General features: G+C 37.2%; 1 protein-coding gene across 3 annotated transcripts in view; it reads left to right on the top strand.

Moving 5' to 3' along the window:
• Dym (dymeclin) overlaps nt 1-24,282 on the top strand; it is a 415,428-nt gene that overhangs the window by 3,604 nt on the left and 387,542 nt on the right. The window lies entirely within an intron of this gene.

A 24,282-nucleotide genomic window follows, 5' to 3' on the forward strand; every position in this document is an offset into this window, starting at 1 on the left:
TAACATAATCACTGTTTCCCAAGATTAGAGATGTGGACATCTTTGTAAGCCATCATTCTGCTTACCCCTTTATGTTTTGGAATATTTTGTTGAGGTTTAATAAAGCAAGTGATTCCTTTTTCTGCTGTAGATACATTGAGATAATGGTTGTAGATAATGGTTAGATCCAGTGAGGACTGTTGGATTTTTCTTTTCATTAAGTGGGAAATGCCTGTGATACTTAACAGTGTTAAGATTTTGTGAAATGAGACCTTTTAAAGGGATTAAGTATAAGAGTGATGTTAATCCTTTATCAAATTTTTCTGTTTCATTTTAGCCTCTTTTTTAATATTCATGGTTTTAAAATACTTCATACCTATACTGTTTTAATGCCAAGCCTTGGGGGCTGTGATGGTTACAATGTAGAGAGAGACTGAGACTCTGTCCCTGGAGGAAGTAAATGGAGGCATCTCTCCTGCAGCAGGAAGAGTATGTTCTTCGAGTGAAAGAGTATTTTTCATGGAGAATAAACTGCTGTGAGATTTGGACCTGAACAGCTTTCTCAATTCTTCTGTGACTCAGCTGGACATGGTTAAGTGCTGTAGGCCTGAAAGCAGAGTGACAGGATGGCCACCATTCTTCTCTCCCTCCTGAAACAGAAACTAGTCTTAAGAGAGGGCAAGGGTCCCCAGATGTCCTTTATTTACCTTGGGATCCTGCTTTCTAGTGCAGCTCCCACGCTGTGAAGTCTTGACTGTCTCTGGTGAGAAGGACCTGGCTGCGTTGTGGTCAGGGCTTCTCTCATCAGGAAGTGTAATGGGAATTACTGAATATGTATGTTTCAGCCTGTATTCTCCTTAGAAGAAGTTTTTGCAGAGCATGATGTTTTGTGTGTGTGTGTCACTGGGTGTTGAACCCAGTTCCTTCACACTGAGCTATAACCCTACTTTCTAGCCCTTTTATCATTTTTTTCAAAAAAATTTTTTTTGGTACTGTGGATCAAACTTACGACCATGTGCTTGCAAGCCAGGTGCTTATGCTGTGGAGCTAAATACCCAGCCCCATTTTTTTTTTTTTTCAATTTTGATACAGGTCTCAGTAGCTAAGTTGTTCAGGCTGTGCTTAAACTTGTGGTTTTTCTGCCTTAGTCTCTTAGAGTGCCAGGGTTAGCTGAGTTTAATGCTTTGAATTTAATTTGGTGCCTGAAAGTAGTTTGTGCATCACATCACATTGATTATTTCTTTTCTTTTTGATGAGGAAGTCAAGGCAAGGTCCTGCTATGTAGTCCACACTGCTTCAAACTTGTGATGTCCTCCTGCTTCAGCCTCCTGAGTACTGGGACAACAGGCATGTACTGCCATGCCTGGCACATTACTTAGTTCTGCAAAATAATCTAAACTAGCAGGGTTGGGAACTACTTTACATTTAGGTTTTATTTACTAAAATTTTTTTTCCCATTTCATTAAGAAAGCTTAGTACTTTTTTTTTTTTTTTTTTTACTTTTTAACTTTTTAATGGTTTTCTTTTTTAATTAGTTTTATTTTTTGAGACTGAGGCTCGCTATGTAGTCCATGATGACCTTGAATTCACTATGTAGCCCAAGCTGATCTAGAGCTTGAAGTGATCCTCCTGCCTTAGCCTCCTGGGTGCTAGGATTACAGTCATGTTCCACCATGCCCAGCTCTTCATATCTAATTTTTATCACATTCTTTAAAAATTGTGGACACTAGACATGATTGCAGCTCTCCAATGGAAGAATGGAAGAATTGTCTTTAAAAACTCTTCTATATGTAACATGACTGTTTCTATTTGTTAAAAATTAAATGAAAATACCTTTTATCTACCTAGCAATGCATACATTATACACATTTATTTTGCTTCTCTTCTCTCAATTTCTGGACTTGGATATCTGAATGGGTGACATCAAAAGAGGAATTAGAAGTGGATGGGGAAAGATATATACATAATTCACTATTGGGCACATAGAATTTGAGTTGCATTTGGGACACTCGCTGATCCAATCAGGTTGACATCAATTGTGTCAACTGTCAGACTGTGCCGGAGTGGGCACTTATTTTGGATTTATCAATAGGTGTGGGTAGTCACAATCTGAAAGTCTTAGGAGGTGTGTGACCGTATGGCTACAATGTGCAGAGTAAGAAGACATGCCCTTAACTAAATCTGTCCTTAAAGCATCAGCTTAGGTTCAGGCTTCTTTAGACCTCCACTTTTATTCCTTCCCTCTTACCCTTCAGGCCTCAACTTCTTAATTGGCACTGGCTGCTTTTGTGGTATGAGCTTTTCCTGAGTCTTGGCTGTGTTTTGGATCTTGAATGTCGCCAGGAACCCACGTTTTAGGTTTGGTCCTCTAGTGATGCTGTTGGGAAGTGGCAGAACCTTTGAGAGGTGGGGCCATGGAGGAGGTCCTTAGGTCACTGGGGGCATCCCCTGGAAGGGATAATGGGACCTGACTCCTTCCTTTCTGGGTCTCTGGCTTTTGTGAGGGATACTCTTACTGTGATGCACTGCCTCTCCAGAGGCATAAAGCAGTGGGGCCAATTTGTCATGATTTCAACAGGTAAAACTGTGAGTGAAGAGACACCTGTTTTTCTTTTTTTCTTTGTAAGTTATTTATGGTAGATTTTTCATTATAGTGATGCAAAGCTGATGAACAATCTCAAATAATTGTATTGTTATTGTTACTATTTTGGTTTTTTGAGATATGGTCTTTCTATATGCTGTGCTTGTGTAGCACTAGTCACGTAGTGGGTACTGAGAAATATTTGTTGAACGCTGACAGGGTCCTTTGTGTTTACTTAACTATAATGTGATAGTCTGGGTACTGCTTGTTTGGATTTTTAAACCCTATAGTGCTTTTGATATTTCACATTGAGTTGTTTACATGAATCAATTGTAAAATAGTGTAGCACGTTCGTGTAATTTATTTAAAAGTAGTTTAAAGGAAATTCTTATGTACAGATATTCTTCATTTAACAACCTACCTGTTAAATGACTGTTTGGACTTATCAACCTGCTACTTGGACTTATGATCTTTTTTTATTTTTATTTTTGGACAGTTCTGTACATCTTGTTTATAGAGCCTCAGTGTCTTTTTTTGTACAGTATATATTTATATAGTGCTGTAATTTTTACTCATTTTACTGTACAGTAGTACTGCATTGTAGTTTTGTATTATTTTACATTACAGTACTACATGTAAACATGCAAATAAAGTCAAGTCATCAAGATGGAGTTGCCTTTGACTATTTCTTTGTTCTGAAAATGTGTGTATGTGTGTGGTTTTTTTTTTTTTTTTTTTTTTTTTTTTTTTTTTGTCTTTTTCCTTTTTATGGGTACCAGGGATCGAACTCACGACTGCCTGCTTGCAAGGCAGGCGCTTATGCCGCTGAGCTAAACCTCCAGCCCCTTGTGTGTGGTTTTTTGATACAGGGACTTGCTCTGTAATTCAGGTTAACCTTGAACTCATTATATGGTCCAGGCTGGTCTTGAATTTGTGGTAATTCTCTTGCCTTAGCCTTTTGAGTGCTGGGGTTACAGGTGTGCCACCATGCCAAGCTGTGATTGATTTTCTTAATGACCTAATCTTGGGAACAGAACTTGATCATTAAGTGGGGAGTATATTAGAAAATAACATTAGCTAGGAAGGTATATTATTAAAAAAACATGAAAACCTTATCATTTTTTTTAATCTACCCAAGGCAACTACTTTGAAAAACTCTTTTTGGCATGGCACTTAATGACTCTTTTTATGGTAAATGAGGTGCCTCTTTCATCTCTAGCCCTTTCAGTGCATGGATTAATTTAGTGTTTAATATTTACAATTAATAACAATGTAAATATTGCTTAGTACTGGTGAATAATTTGCCATGTCCCTCTTACCTCCTCAAATTTGCTTAGATTTCCATGAACATACTAGTTTTTATCAAATACTTTGAAAGACCTGTGGGAATTGGTGCCCAGGGAACTGATGCAAGATGTTACTCTGGCTACTGCTGCTGCAGTCCCAGAGGAGCCGTGTCTTCCTGAGCTTTGCAAATAAAGTAAAATCTGAGACCTTTCAGAGGCCTGACTTAACAGTGTTGCATTCCTGTTTTGCTTGTGCTTTTTTTTTTTTTTTTGGAAACTCCTATTATTAATGTATTAAGATCTTCTAAATTTGTCTTCCTTTTATTCTTTATCTTTTATTTTTCATTTACATGTCTTCTTATTCTTTATTATGAGCTTCCTTGACATACCTTTTCTCCTTTCTATTGAATTTTTTAATTGTATTTTTAACTTAAAATTCCTTTTTTTTTTTATGACAGCCTGTTCTTGGTTCATGAAACAATTATGATATTATTGTTTATTTATTTATTTGGTGCTGGGGGTTGAACTCACGGCCTCGTGCTTGCCAGGCAGGCACTGGTGCCACTGAGCTAAACCTCCGACCCCTGATATTATTATAATGATGAACAACAGCACAGTTGCTGCAGCCAGTTTTCTTGGTTTGAAACCTAGTGTGCCACTTCCTAGCTGTGTAATTGTGGGCAAGTTACTTAACTTTTCTTTACCTCCATGTATTTATATAGGCTAGGAATTGTCAGATACTTTGTATAAAGGAAAAATTATAGATATTTTAAGTTTTATGGGCCAACAGGTAAAATGAAGGATTTCCCCCCTTTTCTCTTTTCTTTTTCTTTATTAGTACATGTGTGCGGTACATAGTGGTTGTGTTCCTTGTGTGGAGTTGGTTCATGTACATAACACATTTTCATCCTCTTTCCCTCGACTCCCTCCCTTCTCCTTCTAGCTCTTGATTGTCTTCCCCTTTGAGAAGGAGCTATGTCCCTGCTTCCCATTACCTGTTACTTTGCTGTTTATTTATACTTTGGATTGCTTAATTCTAGGAGTCTTTTGATGGAGTTTGTGAAGTCTTCTATGTAGAGTATCAAGTCATCGGTAACTAATGCTACTTTAACTTCTTTCTTTCCTATTCCGATTCCTTTTTTTTTTCCTTGTCCAATTGCTCTGCCTAATGTTTGCAGAACTGTATAGAACAAGACTGGTTCTAGTGGGCATCCTAAATCTGTCATATAAGAGAAACCATGTGATATTTAAGCATGTCTGGTTTATTTCAGTTAACATTATGGACTCTAGCTGCATCTGTTTATCTACAGATGACTCAGATATACCATTCTTTATGGCAGAGTAGTACTCTGCTGTATGTAAATGCAATATTTTCTTTATCCATTCATCTGTTGATAGACATACATGTATAGGCCACTTCCATAATTTAGCTATTACAAGTCAGGCATGGTGGGCACATGCCTGTAATCCCAGCATTTGGGAGACTGAGGCAGGAGGATTGCTGTGAATTCAAGGCCAGTCTGCACTACATAGTAAGAACCTTGCCTCAAACAAACAAGCAAACTCTGAAAAAAAAAATTTAGCTATTACAAGTTGTGTTGCTTTAAACATGGGTATATATGTTATTATTGTAGTTTCATGTTTTAACTTTTTTGGGAAGATAACCTAAAAGGGAAATAGGTAAGTCAAATGGAATTTCTAGTTTCAGTTTTTTGAGAAATCTACATACTGATTTCCAAAATGGTTGTACTAGCTTACATTCCCACCAACAGTATAGGAGGGTTCCTTTTGCTTGCATTCTAGCCAGCATTTGTTGTTATTTCATTTCTTGATGATGGCTGTTCTTTCTGGGGTAAAATGGAATCTCAGTGTTTTGTTTTGCATTTCTCTAATGGCCAGCAATGTCAAACATTTCATTCTTTATTTATTGGCTATTTTGTACTTCCTGTATGAAGTGTCAGTTCATTTCATTTGCCCATTTGTGACTGTGTCTTATTTGGGGAGTCTTAATTTTTTTGAGTTCTTTGTGTATTCTAGAAATTAGCTGTATAGCTGACAAATGTTTTTTTCACATTTAGAGATTATCTCTTCACTCTGGTGGTTGGTGTTTTGTTTTTGTGTTTTGTCTTTCTGAGACAGATCTCTCACTGTGCAGTTCAGTCTGGGCTTGTGCTCACTTTCTAACCCTGGCTGGTCTTGAACTTGTAATGATCCTCCTGCTTCAGCCTTCTGAGTGCTGGGATTACAGGTGTGCGCCAGCTTCTGTTGGTTGTTTCTTTTGCTGGGCAGAAGAAGCTTTTTAGTTTGATACGATCCCAGTTTTTGATTATTGGTACTATCTCCTATGCAACCGGGGTTCTTTCAGAAAGTCCTTGCTTATGCCAGTGACCTCAAGAGTGATATATATTTTATTTCCCAGCAGATTGTTTCTGTTTTAACCTTCAGTTTTTTGATGTATTTTGATTTTAGTTCAGAACATGGTGAGAGATAGGGGTCTAGCTTTAGTTATCTGCATGTGGATAGCCAATTGTCTCAGTACCATTAAAGAGACTGTCTTTCATTCAGTGTGTGTTTCTAGCTCCTTTGTCAAAGATCAGATATACTGCACATAACACATCTTAGTTCTTTTCATCCTCTTTCCCTCGACTCCCTCTCTTCTCCTTCTAGCTCTTGATTGTCTTCCCCTTTGAGAAGGAGCTGTGTCCCTATTTCCCATTACCTGTTACTTTGCTGTTTATTTATACTTTGGATTGCTTAATTCTAGGAGTCTTTTGATGGAGTTTTTGAAGTCTTCTATGTAGAGTATCAAGTCATTGGTAACTAACGCTACTTTAACTTCTTTCTTTCGTATTCAGATTCCTTTTTTTTTTCCTTGTCCAATTGCTTGTTTCTGTCCCTTGAGCCTCCTGTTTGTTTTTCTCTCTTTTTTTTTGTACTGGGGATTGAACTTAGGACCATGTACTTGCAAAGCAGGCGCCTATGCCGCTGAACTAAATCCCCGGCTCATGTTTGTTTTTGTGCCACATCATGCTGTTTTTATCACAGTAGCTTTGCAGTGTAACTAAAATGGAGAGTATTTTCTAGGTACTTTCCTAACAGGATAAAATAATTTTGTGTAAGCTTTTATTAGTGATGTTCAAGATCGAATACTCATAATGGTTAAGAACAATTTTTTTGTGATGAAAGATTTGCTAGTAGGAAGAATGAAATTCTTTTTTGTTGTTACAGAACAAATAATGTAGATTACAAATATTTATCTATTCTGATTTTTTTGGTTTATTCTGATTTGTGATGAGATTTTTGTATTTCATCTTTCAAAAAAATCTTCTTACACAGATATTGCCAAGTAGTAATATCTGAACATTTGGTTTTAATGTGACATATTTATTCCTTGGAGATACTTATAGAATTGTTACTTTTCTCTTTGTCTCTCTTTCTGGGAGATGAATCCAGTGCCTTCTTTACACATTTTGTTTTTAAAAATTTTGAGACAGAGTCTTGCTAAGTCACTGCATTGCTCAAAGTGGGCTTCAATTTGAGATCCTTTTGCTTCACGTTCCCTGAGGGCTGGGAGTACAGGCTCGTACCACCATGCTCAACTTCTTTTCTGGATATTTACCTTTTCTGGATATTTTCTGGATATTTACCTTTAGCTTATCATTGCATTGCAGATAGATACTTTCATTAGCAAGTGATAGATACTTTCATTAGCAAGTGAAGTTCAGGCTCCTCATTACATAGTTACATGTGGAAAGTTGTACTCCAATTAAGGTCTGAAAAATGGTGCTGGGATTATAGTTTGATTTTAGAGGGCATACGTGCTCCACATTTGTCTAGGAGGAGAGTTCTCTGTGGTTTTTTTTTTTTTTTTTTTTTTTTTTTTTTGACAGCATAGGAAGGGTTTGACATGATTTAGGCAGTTATCAGTTGTCCCTGAAATGATTTTTATCTCACTGTATAGGTTTTTTTAAAAAATTAAAAAAATTTTTATTTTAAAGAGAATAAAACCAACCAAACAAAACAGAACAAAACCAATCAAAACAAACCAGTGTGACACAGAACTTCAAAACAATAGGAAATGAACAATGGTTACCATAATGCCTATTGCTGTCTTCAAAATAGCTGCCCATACCTTCAGATGTAGTAAAAATCAAGCAAAACAGTACAGAATAGAACCAAGAAAAACAAAAAATGAATGCAGTAAAGGACTTCAAAATAAGCTGAGTAAATCCAAAGTGGCTACCATAATATATCTTGTTATGTTTGAAATAGTTGCCCATGCTATCCATACAGTAAAATCTAACAAAATGAAACAAGACAAAACCCAACACAAAAAACAGTGAAAATTATAAAGGACTTCAAAACAAGACAATAGGGAATCCACAATGGCCAGCAATCTCAGAAGATTCCCCCATAGACCTTACTTTGCGTACCACCGGCTGTAGGTCTGCAGAGTCAGTGAAACACTGAACACTACAAGCATTAAATTGTATTCCACCTCAGTAGCATTATCGCAGCTTGTGTTTCTCTGGATCAGCTGGTCGCTTATGGTAGGTGAGGAGGATGGTGCTGGCTCTTGTTTTCCAGCTGTGTGCCAGAAGGGGCTGGCATCTGGCTCTCCCTGCTGTGGCCTGCGCATGGTGCGGATTTGCAGGGAAGGCTTGCTTCTTGGTGACTTGTTCTCTCTCCCACAGTCTGCGAATGACACTGACTCACGAGAAAATGCTGGCTTCTGGCTTTCCCTGCAGCAGCTGGTGCATGGCCTAATTCGCAGGGAGGACTTGCTTCTTTTTTTTTTTTTTTTTGCTTTTGTAGGTTTTGTGTATAAACACCATGGACCTTCTGACTTGTTTTCCTTTTTTATTTATTTTTGTGTTTTTAAAAATTTTATTGATACAGTTTAGATATATATAGCATTCATCACAGGGAATTTGTACCTGTACATAACATATCTTGCTTCTTTTTTCTCCCATTCCTTTACCCTCCCTTCAACTCTTCCCTTCCTTATTGACGAAAGTTTTGCTTCTATTTTTCCTTGTATCTTTTTCTTGATGTTTCCTTTTTCTCCCTCACTCCCCCTCCCTTGTTTCCCTTCTCATTTGAACATTTTCTTCCCATTTCTCAGTATCTAGGATACATTTTAGTCTTTATTTACAGTTGCAATGTCTCACATCAGAGGAACAATAGGTATGATTGATTGATTATCCTTTTTTTTTTTTTTCCATATTGGGAATTGAACTTAAGGCTTTGGGTGGCTAGGTGGGTACTCTCCCGCTGAGCTACATCCCCAGTGGCTCCTTGATTGCGTTTTTGAGACAGAGTTTCTCTCTGCAGTTCAGGTTGCCTTGAACTGACTTTATATTCCATACTGGCCTTGACCTCATTCCAATCCAGCCTCAGCCTCCCAAGTGCTGCATTACAGATGTAATGCCACCACAACCGGCTCCACATGCATTTCTACCTCCATCATTTATTATACATCATAGCAAATTTCACCTCAGGTTGTCCTGAGTTAGTATTTTCTTTTGAAAATATTGATGCCGTAATGATTCCATATGGATTGTTCTTTAACTATGTTAATTCTGTTCACTGAAAGAGTTGAGATATTAAAGGTGGTTGTACTGAACGTGCTGTATCACATCTGTAACTTCAGCACTCAGATAGTTGAGGCAGGAGGATTGCCATGAATTCACAGCCATGCTGAACTACATAATGAGTTTAAGGCCAGCATAAATTACATAGTGAGATTCTGTCTTTAAAAAAAAAAGAGGTTTGTTTTTTCTGTAATACGCGTTCCTTTGTCTGCTGTAATGCAATCGTTCAACTCACTACTGATAAAGCCTTTCCATACTTGATCAACAAGTGAGAAGTCTGGAAATTGTCTTTGCTTATAACCTCATTTTCATTTTTTATTCTTTTGTGATGAGGTGACTTGATGTAAACTGTCTAATTTTCCTGACCGGTGTTCTTTTAAGTTGGGAGTGCGGGCTGTCTGGCAGGTCAGGCCAGGATGCTGTGATGGATGTTTAGTCTGGTGATGCTTCCTTTATTGTGTTTGTTTGTTGCTGTTATAAATAAATAAACAAAATGCTTTAACATCTAATTAGAATAAACATTATATTGTAGTTTAAAGTGACATCAGAGTCTACTTTTTTGTAGATTGATAATAAAATAATTGTAGTACAGCAACATGCAGGGCACTTGAAATGCTGTTGCGTTATGGCTGTGTAATGATTTGTGGGGTGCAGAGTGGCAGTATGAAGGGATGAGGGCAACATGGATGAGTCTGTAGCAAACCTTTAATTCTCAGGAAAACAGCTCCAGATAATATGTGAACAAGGGAGCACAGCTGTGTCCTAATAAGTCTTTGTTTAAAGACACCAAAATACTAATTTAATGTAATTTCCATATGTCACAAAATATTCATTTGGTTTTTTCCCAGTCATTTCAAGTGTAAAAGTCATTTTTCAGGCTGCAGGCTGTGTTTTGGCACTTGAACCATAATTTATCAACCCATGCATGATAAGCTATGAATATAACAGTGCCAAGTCTTCAGTTGTGGTGGAGAGTAATTGTGTCAGTACAGTACATGGAAAATACTTAAAGCAGTGCCTGGGGGATACAGAAGATGTTATATAAATATTTCGTATTATTTCTGTTTTAGGACCTCTTTGAAGATACTATTTTTTTGGTGGTGGCGCTACTGGGAATTGAATTTGGAGTCCTTACATTAAGCTACATCCCAGCTTGCCCTTTCTTTCTATATATATATATTTTTTTTTTTTTTTGTCTTTTTCCTTTTTATCGGTACCAGGGATCGAACTCACGACTGCCTGCTTGCAAGGCAGGCGCTTATGCTGCTGAGCTAAATCCCCAGCCCCTTTTTTTTTTAGATTTTCAGACGAGGTCTTTGTCTAGGCTGCATTTGAATTTGCATTTCTTTTGCCTCTGCCATACTGTCTTTAATTTTGTCTTAGGTTTATCTGTTGTCTAGGATTCACTTTTTTATTTTGGTTAGCATTTATGTTGGGTTTCCTCCACTCTGCTGGTTTGGCTATACTCTCCCATTTTCCACACCTCACCAGATCTTACCTTTTCTTAGATCTTTTTATGTTCATTAGTCTCAATTCACTGGGGTAGAATACCCACGTGTACTTAATGCAGCACTTGGAACCTGGTCACCTTCCAGAGAATGTCCCATTACTTGCTGGACTCATGGCACCTATGGCATTTCACATGTTCTTAGACTAGAGACCATTGCCCATTATTTCTCTGGTCTCCAATTTGAATTGAGGTTTCTCCTTAAAGTCTCTTTGAGTGCAAAGGAGGTACATATATATGTATATTGTTTATACATGTGTGTACATATATACACACACTTTTTTAGGAGGCAGACAGTTTTTTTTTTTTGAAACAGAGTCTTGCTATATATTTGAGGCTTGAATTCACTATGTAGTTCAGTCCAGTCATGAATTCAGTGTAATCCTCCTGCTTCAGCCTCCCAAGTGCTGGGATTATGCTGTGTACCACTATATCCAGAAAGGCAGGCAGATATTTGGAATATAGCTTAAGAATTGTGTATTCTCAACCTAGGATGGAGCAAAGTGCACCAAGGTGTCCTTTATATATTTTGAGTTTGTTAGGACAGAATTTGGTTAACATAGATCAGATAGAACCTCTAATATTTGCTTTCCATTTAAAGCATATTGAGTTAGGAGCTGACTAGTGAATAAGCACACACAAAAAAGAAGAGATTTAATTTATGTTCATATTAAATATTTCACAAGCATAAAACTTTGAGCATGTAATTTCTTGGTTTGTAGTACTATTTTTGTACAGGTAAAATTGGCCTGGGGTAATAACTGATCTGAACAGTTAGGAAGGCGGTACATAGCAAAACAGGCATAATAGAAAGGGAGTCAAACTCACATGAGTGGGGAACATAAAGAGTGCTCCAGGATTACAGAGAAAAAAGAGATCATTATATGAGGAAGTGAATAGAGTTTGAGGTATGTGGAACAGATACGTGCGTGAGTGTGTGTGTGTGTGTGTGTGTGTGCATGTGTGTATGTTTTGTTTGCTTTATGATTATTATTATTTTTGGAGACAGAGTCTCGCTGTGTAATTCAGGCTGGGCTTGAATTCACTGTGTAGCCCAGGCTGGTCTTGAACTGATGGGGATTCTCCCACCCCAGCCTTTGAGTGCTGGGACTGCAAATGCACTCCACCATGCCTGGCATTGAGACTGGATCTTGATATGTATTCCAGGCTGGCCTTGGACTCACTAAGTAGCCCAAACTAGGCTGCAACTTTTCATCCTCCTGCCCCAACTTCCCTGAGTGCTGGGATTAAAGATGTGTGCCACCACACAGGGCAGATTCAGTGTTGAAAGGGAGGTGGATGGCAGGAGCGGAGGTGCAGCTAAGCCTGGTAGAGTTTGAGAGGATAGCTTGTTACAACTTTCTGGTAAATTGAAGTTTACAGACCACTTGTATCAAAATCACTATGCATATCTTTTAAAAAATGCAGATGCTTATATGCTATATCTTGCTAGTCTGAGACTTTGCCTCCAAGAATTTGCATTTTTAACCAAATGCTTCTTGGGTGTTTTTGAATTGATTCATGTTTGAGAACTACAGGTTTGGAGGGGAGTTGGAGATGAAGATCAGAAGTGTGCTCACAGGTAATGAAGAGTTCCTTTATAGTTTTTGAGCTGATTAATGAAATGGGGGAAATGGTAATTTTCGCAATACTAAATCACATTTGACTTTTTATTTGGTTGTACTTATTCTCAGCCAGGGCCCTTGCTCAGTGTTTTGCATGCCTCCCCTTGCTTGATCCTCAGAAAATCTTACAAGTTATAAGCACCGATATTTTTTCCTGCTACACACTTGGATTTTATAAATGTTAAAATGAATACTGAGACTTTATATAGACTTATTAGCAGATCTCTGTCACATGAGAACTTTGGTCACAATTGCTACTCTGGATTGAATTTCCTAGACTTTAAGGATTAATTTAGCAGTGGAGTGTGCAAAATGATTCAAAATCGAGAGATTGGAAGCAAAGAAATTAGAATACTGTTTGCATGAAATCAGGTAAGAATATAGTGCTATGAAAGTATAGACTAGCATAGAGGTAGTGGATTATAAAGGAAGAGGCGGATTTCAAAGACTTGTAAACCTGTGGGACTTGGTGCCATTGGAGAGTCAGCACAGTAAAGTGGTAAAAGAGCAGTGACTCTGGAATTAGATGCCTGGTTCAAATCCTGGCTTTGTTCTTTATCTTTGGGACTTTGGCCAAATTACGCATGCCCCGTGTGCTTTAGTTTGCTTCAGCTGTAAGTTGAGCTTCTACCTCTTTGGATTGTTATGAGAACGATAAGGGTGGATAATTGTAAAGTACTTAGTTTCTGGCATATAGACCAGCAATAAAGAAATAAAAATGGGTTAATCAAAGTGCCATTGTATGTACTGTTCCTTCTGCTGCAAATTCTCCTGTAGTTCCAAAACTTCTTGAATATAAATGAGTCCATTGTAGTACTTCACCATATTGTGTTATAATGATTTGTTGATATATTGTCTTTCCCATTAGAATTTAGTTCATTAGCGGTAGAGGCTTGATTTTATTTGTTTTTGTGTTTCCAAAAACTATTCTAACACCTACCATTTGAAATACACGGGTATTTGTGGAATGTATGCTTGGGTATATGAGATAACATGAGTGAAAGATGCTGATAACATTGATAGAAATTTGAATAGATTTTGGAATGATTTCTTATTCCAAGGGGCAAATGATAAACTTTTTTTTATTTAAAGAAAGACAAAACAAGATAGAAAACAGGCAGAAATAGTGCATACTTGCAAAGAAAAGAAATAGTAATAAATCACTAGCTGATGTTTTCATATTGTCCCCCTATAAATAGTTGTTCAAGGTACACAAGTGGAACATATAAATGGGATTTCAACCAGGGGAGAGGGCAAACAGTTCTGTTCAACTATCCAACAAAAACTAAGTATTATGGCTATCGATCCTATACACTTAGACATGTACGCGTTTATCCATATCTTCATTTATGTTGAGACCTAACAGAGCATATTAGATTAAAATCTTTCTGAACAAAGATTAACAATATTGCTGGATTTCACATCATAACACTCCAGAATCAGGATTGGATACTGCAGTGCCACTTCCTTTCTTTCTTTCAAAGTTTTTGTTCATTTCATCATGTGTCATCAGAACAGTGCTCATAAACTGTTTATAGGTTTTACATAAGCTTGAGTCTCAACATATATTTCTATCCTTTCTATGTTAGAGGAAAAAACATAACAAAGCAGGACAGAACTAAACTTTTTCCTATAGACATATAAAACTAAAAAGACTTATAAATCCGCTGTATAAGGAGTTCTATCCTGGTCACTATGCTGTTTCTTGTTATCATCAACAGAATTGGCTATATCATCAGATAAAGTATAATTGAGCATATAGTACATAACAGAATTAACAGAAATACAACTTTATAGATAGTGTAGAGCTACAAAAACAGGTAGTAATCAAATCAGAATGGATATCGTAGTGAATCATTGTCATTTTCAGTATAGTTGTCTGTACTCCTCAACTTGTTGCCATCAACCTTACAGGTTTTGAATAAAATCTGTCAGTAATAAGCAGCAATCAAACAAGTCAGATTTAACTAAGATCAGTCATGATATAACAGTATAAGTCATACATGGATCCTGATTGAGTTAATAGGGAATTAAAGATGTCCCCTATGCTATGGACCCCTCAGATCCAATGCTTGTATACAAACTAGGACAGAACGAGTTCCAACCACGCAGAGTGGTGCGAATAATAGGGGTTTTAATTCCTGATACACTATTAGCTATTTCTTCTGCTGTTTTTTTTTTTTTTTTTTTGAGGACTATTCCTCCCTTTTACTCCCCCAAAATGAACTGTGTATTTTTGGGTCTTCACAACACTCACGGTTTTGTATTAGGGGGGAAACCTGCTATTTATTTAAGTGTTTCTGAACTTTCTCCCTCCTGGGCTGGATTTCTAGTTATATTTCTTCATTTCTTAAAGCCTGTCTGTTCAACCTATCCATATATATTGGTCTAGTTACCCCTATTACTCTCTGGTTCACTCACATCGAGTTCCATTTTCTCATGTTTGATTTTGATCAACCTTCTTCAGGCTAATTATATTTCCTATAAAGAGCCTCGTGGTGGATTCTATCTCTTGATCCCCTCTGCCTGCTATTCTCTATTTTTTCCCTGAAGTTAGGGTATCTAGGCCATCTATATTAGAAATTATATCCAACCTTCTTTGCCTCATTTCTGTTGAGCTCTTTTTCTGTCAGTTGTCAGTTTGTCTTCTTCATTCATTTTGCTTTCTGCTCCATTCATTGTGTCCTCTCTGTTACTGTTTTTGGAATCTTGTTATTTTTCTCTTTTAGAATGTCCTGCAGTATTCTCTGTAGAGTTGAATTGGTGGTTGAAAATTCCCCTAGTTCCTTTTTATCCTGAAAGCACCTTGTTTCTCCATTAATTTCTAGGGACAGTTGTGCAGGATATATCAATCTTGGTTGGAGGTTATTCTCTTTCAAAGCTTGAATTATTTCCCCCCATGCTCTTCGTGATTTGATGGTTTGTGCTGAGAAGTCTGCTGTAATTCTGATGGATGTTCCCTTGTAAGTGATCTGTTTCTTGTCTCTGATGGCTTTTAATATTCTGTTTGTCATGGTTTATGTCTGTGTCCCCCAGGCCTCATGAGTTTGCATTGTGTATTTGTGATTGGTTCATTGTCTACTGCTTGGATTGATGGTGTCAGTGCTCCACCCACATAGGGGTGGAGCCAGGATGTGATGTATTGGCAGGAAGAAGGTGTGTCGCTCTCTCTCTCATTTTGCTGGTTCTTGCTTGCTGTTTGCAGCTGCCATGAACAGCAGCCCAGCCATGCCCACCTGCCTTGGAGCCAACTGAGTGTGGATTGAAACCTCCAAAAACTGTAAGAAATAAAGCTTTCCTTTCCCAGCTTGGGCTTCAGGTATCTTGTCTCAGCAACGAGTAAAAAGTAAGATACTATTCTTATATTGGACATCTGAGTATCTTTACCTTTTACTAAATTAGGAAAATTCTTCTGGATTATTTCTGTGAATAGCCTTTGTAGTTCATTTGTTTGTGTCCCTACTTCTTCCTTTACGTTCTTAATTCTTTTTTTTTTTTTAATTTTTTTTACTATCTTTTTTTTTTTTTTTGTCTATTTCGTTTTTATCGGTACCAGGGATTGAACTCACGACTGCCTGCTTGCAAGGCAGGCGCTTATGCCGCTGCGCTTAATCCCCAGCCCCTTACGTTCTTAATTCTTAAGTTATAGATCCTCTTATCATCTTCTAGCCTTTGTATTATTGCTGTTTGTTTCCTTGTTATTTTTAAGAAGTTTTTCATTTCATGATCCCACTATACAAATCTGTCCTCCAGTTCAAATAATCTATCCTTAGTTTCTTTCAAGCTGTTATGCCAGCTTTCAGTAGAGTTTTTAGTTTCCTGGTAATCTCTTTGAGCCTGCTTCACGTATTCTATGTTTTCTCTATTTTCTCCATCAAACAATTCTCCCCTTTTTTCTGTTCTTCCATTCTACCATTTGTTTTTTTTGGGGGGGGGGCGCTGCTTAGCATTTCTCTAACTATTCTACTTATATCTTGCTTTACTTCACTTTTGAACTTGTCTATGAGGCTCTGGAGATATTGCTTTATGTCTATTGCCGTGTATGTTTTCTGTCCTCATTCTCCTTTGCATTTACCTTTCCTGGATCAGTGTTCTCAGGATTGGGGACTGAGGACCCTTTCTTGTTGCCTCCTCTTCTCATATTTTTTGTTCCTTCCATACAGGCTTATATAGGAGGCCCAGTTTCTTTCTTTGTGGGTTAGCTGGCTAGGTGTTCCCACCCACTGCAGTGTAATAGGGAGACACAGACTTCTGCCTCAAATTTCAGAGTTGCAAGGTTATAGGTGCTACCACAAAACTGATTCTCTAACAGAGATAACTGGTCTTGGATCATTGCTTATGTTTCGTAGAAGCAATTGATCTGTCTCCTATAAGAATCTGATGTTTATTGAAACTCATAGAATTCTACTCTTGCATTTTCTTTGTCCTTATTCAAATTATTTAGAATATTTTTGTATATGCACACATTTAAGATCTTTCTCATTTTTTTTAATGCCTTTGGAGTATTCTATTGTATAGTTATTCTACAATGTAACTAATCTCCAAATGATGATCATTTAGGTTTTTTTTGTGTATTTGCTGTTGTGAGCAGTGATGTGATTAATATCTGCATGCAGAACTTGTCAACTTCTGTGGATTTACCTATAAAATAAAATTTTGAAACAAAAATTGTTGGCATAAAGGCTATGTACACTTGAAATTTTGGTAGATACTGCCAATGACTACACTAAATGTGAGAATGTCGGTTTATTTCTTACCCTCATACCAGTATCAAGCCTTTTAGCTTTTACTAGTCTGATAGGTAAAAATGATACTTTACTGTTTTAATTTGCATACTTTACTCCTAATTTAGCCTGAAGATTTTTCATGTATTTATTAGCTGTAGGCCTTTGACTATTTCTGCAGGGATTTTTTTTTCTTTTGAATACTTTCTGTCTAACAGTGTGCTGGAGATCAATTAGGGATTAGAAGGAAATAACAACCCTGATTCTGCTCTCAGGAATAATCTACCTGGGGAGATCTGTTTATATATACCATAGAAAGGTAGCACTTCAAGGCCATTTTTGCATAATGGGAGTTTGAGGAAATAATGAGCTGAGAGGGGAAACTTTTTAGGAGGGATAATGAAATCAGTTTTGCATGTGTTAAGATTGAATTTTTTTTAACTTTTCTTTTTTTAAAATCTTTTTATTTTAAAGAGAATAAAGCCAAGCAAAATAAAACAGGATAGAGACATTCAGAGCCAAACAATGAATGTGATTCAGGACTTCAAAACAAGATAAAAGGAAATCAATGACTAACACAATACCTCTTGTTATCTTTAAAATAACTGCCCATACCATTAGACATAATAAAATCAAAACAGAACAGAATAAAACCAATCAAAACAAGACAATGAAAGCAATACAGGGCTTCACAACAAGATAGTAGAAAAACAACAATGGCCACCATAATGCCTCTTGATATCTTCAAAGTAGCTGCCTATAGCGTGTGACACAATAAAATCAAAATAAAATGGAATAAAATCAATTAAAACAGTGAAAGCAATACAGATCTTCAAAACAAGTTAATAGGAAATCAGTAATGGCTACCAGAATATATTTTGTTATCTTTGAAATAACTGCCCATTCCATCAAATATAATAAAATGAAACAGAACAAAAAAGAATAAAACCAAAGCAAACAGAACAATGAAAACAATACAGGGTTTCAAAACACAATAATAGATTAACAGTGGCCACTGCCTTTCCTTTTTAGACATTTCCTCCTCTTTCATTTTCACAATGTCTGTGTACATTTTGGATCCCACTAACTACTCTAGTTTTTTTTTTTTTTTTTCTGTCTTTTTAGACAGAGTGTCACTGTACAATTCAGGCTGGCCTTGAGCTCATTTTGTAGCCCAGGCTGGTCTCGAATTCACACCGATATTCCTGCCTCAGCCCCCAAGTGCTGGGATTACAGGCATGTCCCACCATGGCCAGCTTACTCCTTTAGTTTTGTGTACTAGGGAGACAGCACGACATTTACCCATGTGGCTCTGAACCATTTCACCTATGAGCATGATCTCAAGTTGAATCCATTTACCTACAAGAGCCTCAAGGTTATCTTTCTTTATAGCTGAGTAGCTTTCCACTGTATAAAAATGCCATATTTTTCTTAGCCATTCTGCAATTGATGGGCAAGATACTCCCACTTTTTTCTGATTCCTTGTCACATAGAGCATGTTTTCTCTTCTTTGACTTTCAGTCTGTGGATTTTCTTTTGAGTTAATTGTGTTTCTTTTGTAATTCTTTGAGTTTTTGTTACTCTTTCTCGTTAATTCTTTGAGTTAATTGTGTATAAAGCATATTGATGGATCCTGTCTCCTGACCCACTCTGCCTGTGTTTCTTTTTATTGGTGAATTGAAGCCGTCTACATTAATGGTTGTGGCCAGCATGCACTGGCTTATCTCTGCCATGCTGTTTTCCTGCCATTCGGTGCCTACTTTTCCCTTCCATTCAGTTGTCTGCCCCACTGGGTATCCCTCTCTGCTGCTGTTCCTGGAACTGTGGTCACTTTTATCTCTCTTTAGAATGTCTTTCAGTATTGTTTGTAGGATTGGTTTGGCAGTCATGAATTCCTTCAGTTGCTCTTTGTTATGGAAGTATATTGTTTCTCCATTAATTTTGAAAGATAGTTTTGAGAGTACAACAATCTGGTTGGAAGTCGTTTTCTTTCAGAACTTGAAATATTTCACTCTAAGCTCTTCTTGACTTGATGGTTTGTGTTGAGAAGTCTTGTGATTCTGATGGGTTTTCCTTTATAAGTGATTATTTCTTTTCTCTAACAGCTTTTAATATTTTGTTCTTGTGCTGAATTTCTGGAATCTTGATTATTATATGTCCGGGTGTAGATTTATTTTCGTTATGGCTAGTTGGAGTTCTGTATTCTTCACTTATCTGTATGTCATGTCCTTTTCTCATGCATGGGAAGTTTTCTGCTATTACTTCTGTAAATGGTCTTTTTATGTCATTTGTGTTGACCCCTACTTTTTTGCTGACACCTATTATTCTTAAATTACTTTGCTTTGCATCATCTTGCAGTTGTTTCATTATTTCCTGGCTCTTTGTTACGTTTAGGAGTTCTTTCCTTTCTCGATCTCTAGCTGCAAATCTGTCTTTAAGGTCTGAAAGTCTATCTTCTTAGTTTTTTTCAAGTGGTTTTGTCAGCTTTTGATAGAGTTTTTAATTTCCTGGATTGCTCTTTGAATAAGTTTCTTGTATTCTAAATCTTTCTTACATTGTTCATTCAAGGTTACCTTTATTTTCCTATTTCCTCTATTTTTTAAATTTATGTCTTCTTTAGAGATACTTAGCAATTCTTTTTATTATGTTTTTTACTTCTTTTACCTGAGTTGGTATTTCTGTTTTAATTTCTTTTATAGCCTTATGAAATTGTTTCTTTATTTCAGTTGCCATCACTTCAGAAATTTCAAGTGTATAACTCTCAGTCTCTTCCATGTTTACATCTCCTTTGCACCAGTTGGAGGCCAGAGACTGCCTTTTGCTTCTCTGACTTGACATTTTCCTGGGTTCTTCTGGACAAGCAGGTAGTGGGGTCCCAGGCGCTTCCCACATTGGCTGCAATTTCTCCAAAGCATGACTGTTTGGTTCTCCTGGCCAGTGCTTGCTATGGGTATCTGATGGTAGTCATTAGATATGCTGGTGTGGGGCTGCTGCTGTTCCCAGCTTGTGCTGGTTACCAGTAGCAGGACGTGTCCCTGATGGCAGCTGGTGTGCGCATGAGGTAGGGCTGGCTGCTGCCTCCTGGACCTGAGCTGGTTAGTTCTGTTCTTCAGTTCTGCCTAATCTGAATTTTTTTTTTTTTTTGAGACACAATCTCACTATTTGAGACTGGCCTCAAACTCATGGTGATCCTCCTGCCTCAGCCTCCCAAGTGCTGGGGTTACAATTGTGTGCCACTATACCTGGCTGGGATTAAGTTCTTTATTATACTGCATTCAATGCAAATGGGTCTTGTTATGGTTTAGATCTACCTCAAAAGTCTCATGTGGTTGGCACTGATTCGATCATCGGGTGCCATGCTCATTGATGGATCACTCACTGTGTTCATGAGTTCACAGGTAGCTGAATGTGCTGTTGTGAGATGGTGCATGGACAAAAGAGGTGTCACTAGGAACATGACCTGGAAGGATGTGTTTTTTTTCTCAGCTTTTCCCTTCTCCTTGCATTCCTTGATGCCATGGGTTAAGCAGCTATTGTCTGTCATGGTTTGCTATCATGCTCTTGCTCTTTCTGCCTTGGAGCCAACGGCCTTTGTACTGAATCTCAAAACCATGAGCCAAGTTAACTGTCCTCCTTTAAGTTGAGGATGTCAAGTATTTTGTCCTTATGACAAGAAATCTGATACAAGTGCTTTGAATGATTTACTACTGTCTTACTTATCTTGATGAGACAACATATTGGACATCCAAAGTTGAAGGAGGAAAGATTTATTTAGCTCACAGTTTGCAGAGGTTTCAGTTCATAGTTGGCTGCCTCCAAGGCAAGGTAGCATGGAAGGGGGGTATCGGAGAGAGAAATAGTCCATGCAAAGCAGGGGAGGCAGCAAGCTGCAAGCTGTCCTTGTTTGTCTTTTGTATTTATCCAGGCTACCTGCCTTTAGGATGGGTAGCACTGGTACCCTCAATCCTAGCATCACATAATGAATCCACACCAGCATAACATTCTGGATCCCAGCATCATGCACCATAGATCCAGCCACCTCCAAAAAGCCCCACCTATGACCACATGAGAGTTTGGGGAGGGTACATCTGGTTAGAAGCCATTGCACCTACTAAAACCATCAGCAATTGCATGCTGCTAATTTCTAGCCTAGATTATCAAGGTGCACTTTAATCAGTATAATTACTGATTACATGAATATAGGACTATAGATATTATACTTAAGTTAAAATATTCTTAACTATTAGGGCTATCTATAGAATTGGACTGATCAGAGGTTGTAATTAGAATGGAAAGATTTGAAAGTTGTATTATTTAAAGCCATTAGTGAAGTCAGGAAAATAAGATTAATTGCTAACAAATTTAAAGAAAGACAAACTTTGTTTTTAACTTTGCTTTCAATGGATTGGTAGCAGATAGAACTTTCTGGCCAGTGTAGGTCAGTGGTGCTCCTTTTTGCTTGGCTAACCTTGTTCCTCCTGGGCATTCCAGTTCCTTAGAAGTTGCTTTCACCCTGTTCTGTGCCAGTGATACCTTCCCATTGCTGCTGGGGCAATTCTTTTTCTTTGGATTTATCATACCTTTATTTATTTATTTATTTTTGGTACCAGGGATGGACCTCACAACCTTATGCTTGCCAGGCAAGCATTTACGCTGCTAAGCTAAATCCTTGGGCCCTATCTATACCTTTATTCTTTTATCTGTGTAAAACATCTTAAATACTTAAGTAACTGTATAAGAATAAGTGATACTTATGTCTCTTGCTGGAAATGTGAATGTAATAGCAAATTTCTAAACTATGTAAATGTCCATCAGTATGAGCATTTTATGATGGAAACCTTGAATGTAGAAAGGAATTATGATGCATGAAACAGATTCAAAGAGAGATGCAGGAAATTAAATATTTAATCGAAAGTTGGCAAAACCACTTGAAAGGGACTGAAGATAGACTTTCAGACCTTGAAGACAGGATTGCAGCTAGTAATCATGAAAAGAAAGATCTCTTAAAAATAACACAGAATCAGGAAATAACAACTGAATGGCTGCAATATGATGTGAAGAAGCATAACTTAAGTGATAGGTGTAGGTGAAGAAGCAGGGGCAACACATGAAATTAAAGGATATTCACAGAATTAAAGAAGAAAACATCTCAAACATGAGAAATGGCTCTAGCATGCAGATAAGTGAGGCATATAGGGCTCCCAACTAGCCATAACCAAAGTAAATTGACACCCAGACATATAATAAAGATCCCAGAAATTCAGCACAATAACAGAATATTAAAAGCTGTTAGAGAAAAGGACAGATCATCTATAAAGGAAAACCAGTCAGAATCACAGCAGACTTATCAACACAAACCATCAAGTCAAGAAGAGTTTGGAGTGAAATGTTTTAAACCCTGAAAGAAAACAACTTCCAACCCAGATTGATCTACCTAGAAAAAGTATCTTTCAAAATTGATGGAAAAATAAGATACTTCCATGATAAAGAACAACTGAAGGAATTCCTGACTACCAAACCAACCCTACATAGAATGTTAAAGAATATTCTAGAGAGAGATAAAGCTGACCATGGTTCCAGGAACAGCAGCAGAGGAGGATCACCAAACAAGACAGGCAATTGAATGAAGGGGAAAAGTGGAGGGTCAACAACAGGAGGATAGCAGGCCAGAGACCAATCAATGTATGCTGGTTGGAACCATTAATGTAGATGGCCTCAGGTTAGCAATAAAAAGAAACATAGGGAGAGTGGATCAAGAAACAAGATCCATCCATATACTGTATACAAGAAACACATCTTACTGGAAAGGCAATTCAAGACTGAAAATCAAAGGAGAAAAAACAATTGTTCTGTATGACGGGAGACCAAAAAAACAAAACAAAACAAAACAAAACAAAAAAACCCAAAAAACAAACTATGAATAATTTTGCAGAATCTGCATCAGCTGCAGAATGGATAAGAAAGATATGGTATTTTTATGCAGTGGAAAGCTACCCAGCTGGAAAGTAGAATAATCTCAAGGTTCCTGTAGGTAAGTAGACGCAGCTGTAACTTATATGCGTAAACCCTAGCATAAGAAACAGAAGGAGTTAATGAGATCCGAAAGAAAAATAGTTACTGTAAGAGCAAAAGGGAAGAAACAACTGGGAGGGAAAGGTGGAAACTGTCAATTTCTTATTGTCTTGTCTTGAACTCTTGCATTGTTTACACAATTTTGTTAATGGTTGGCTTTGTTCTGTTTCATTTTGTTGGATTTTATGTGTCAGATGGTAGGGGCAGCTATTTTGAATATAATGGGGTATATTATTGTAATCATGGTTTCCTATTATATTGCTTTGAAGTCTTACAGTGCTTTCATTCATTGGTTTGATGGGTTTTATTGTTTTGTTTGATTTTATTATGTGTGACGGTATGAACAGCTATTCTGAAGAAAACAAGACATTATGGAAACCATTGCTGATTTACTGTCATCTTGTTTTGAAGTCCTACCGTGCTTTTGTTCTTCTGTTTTGATTGATTTTATCCTGTTGTGTTTTATTTGATTGTAATAAGTGAGATGGTATTAGCAGGTTTTTTGAGGAAAATGAGGTATTATAGTAGCCATTGTTCATTTCCTGTTATTTGATTTTGAAATCCTGTAATGCTTTCATTCTTCTGAATGGTTTTCTAGTATTTTGTTATGTTTGATACTATTGTATGTGAAGATATGCTTAACTATGTCGAAGAAGAGAGACATTATGGTAGCTACTGTTGATGTCTGGTTGTCTTGTCAAGTGCTGTGTTGCTTGCATTGTTCTTATTTGGTTTGTTCTGTTCTCTTGTTTTATTCTCTTTAAAATAAAAAAATTTAAAAAAGTATTTGAAAGATTTGGGAAACAGGAAATACCAATATTTTTAAGTTGGTTGATGAAGACAAAATGTGTTGTGTATTCCTCAAAATTAATGAAGTTTATATAGAGTTCCCAAAAGATGCAAAGACATATTTT

Source organism: Cavia porcellus, unplaced genomic scaffold, assembly GCF_034190915.1.
Source record: "Cavia porcellus strain 051 isolate PalLab524CR breed Dunkin Hartley unplaced genomic scaffold, mCavPor4.1 scaffold_20, whole genome shotgun sequence".
Classification (NCBI taxonomy): Eukaryota; Metazoa; Chordata; class Mammalia; order Rodentia; family Caviidae; genus Cavia; species Cavia porcellus.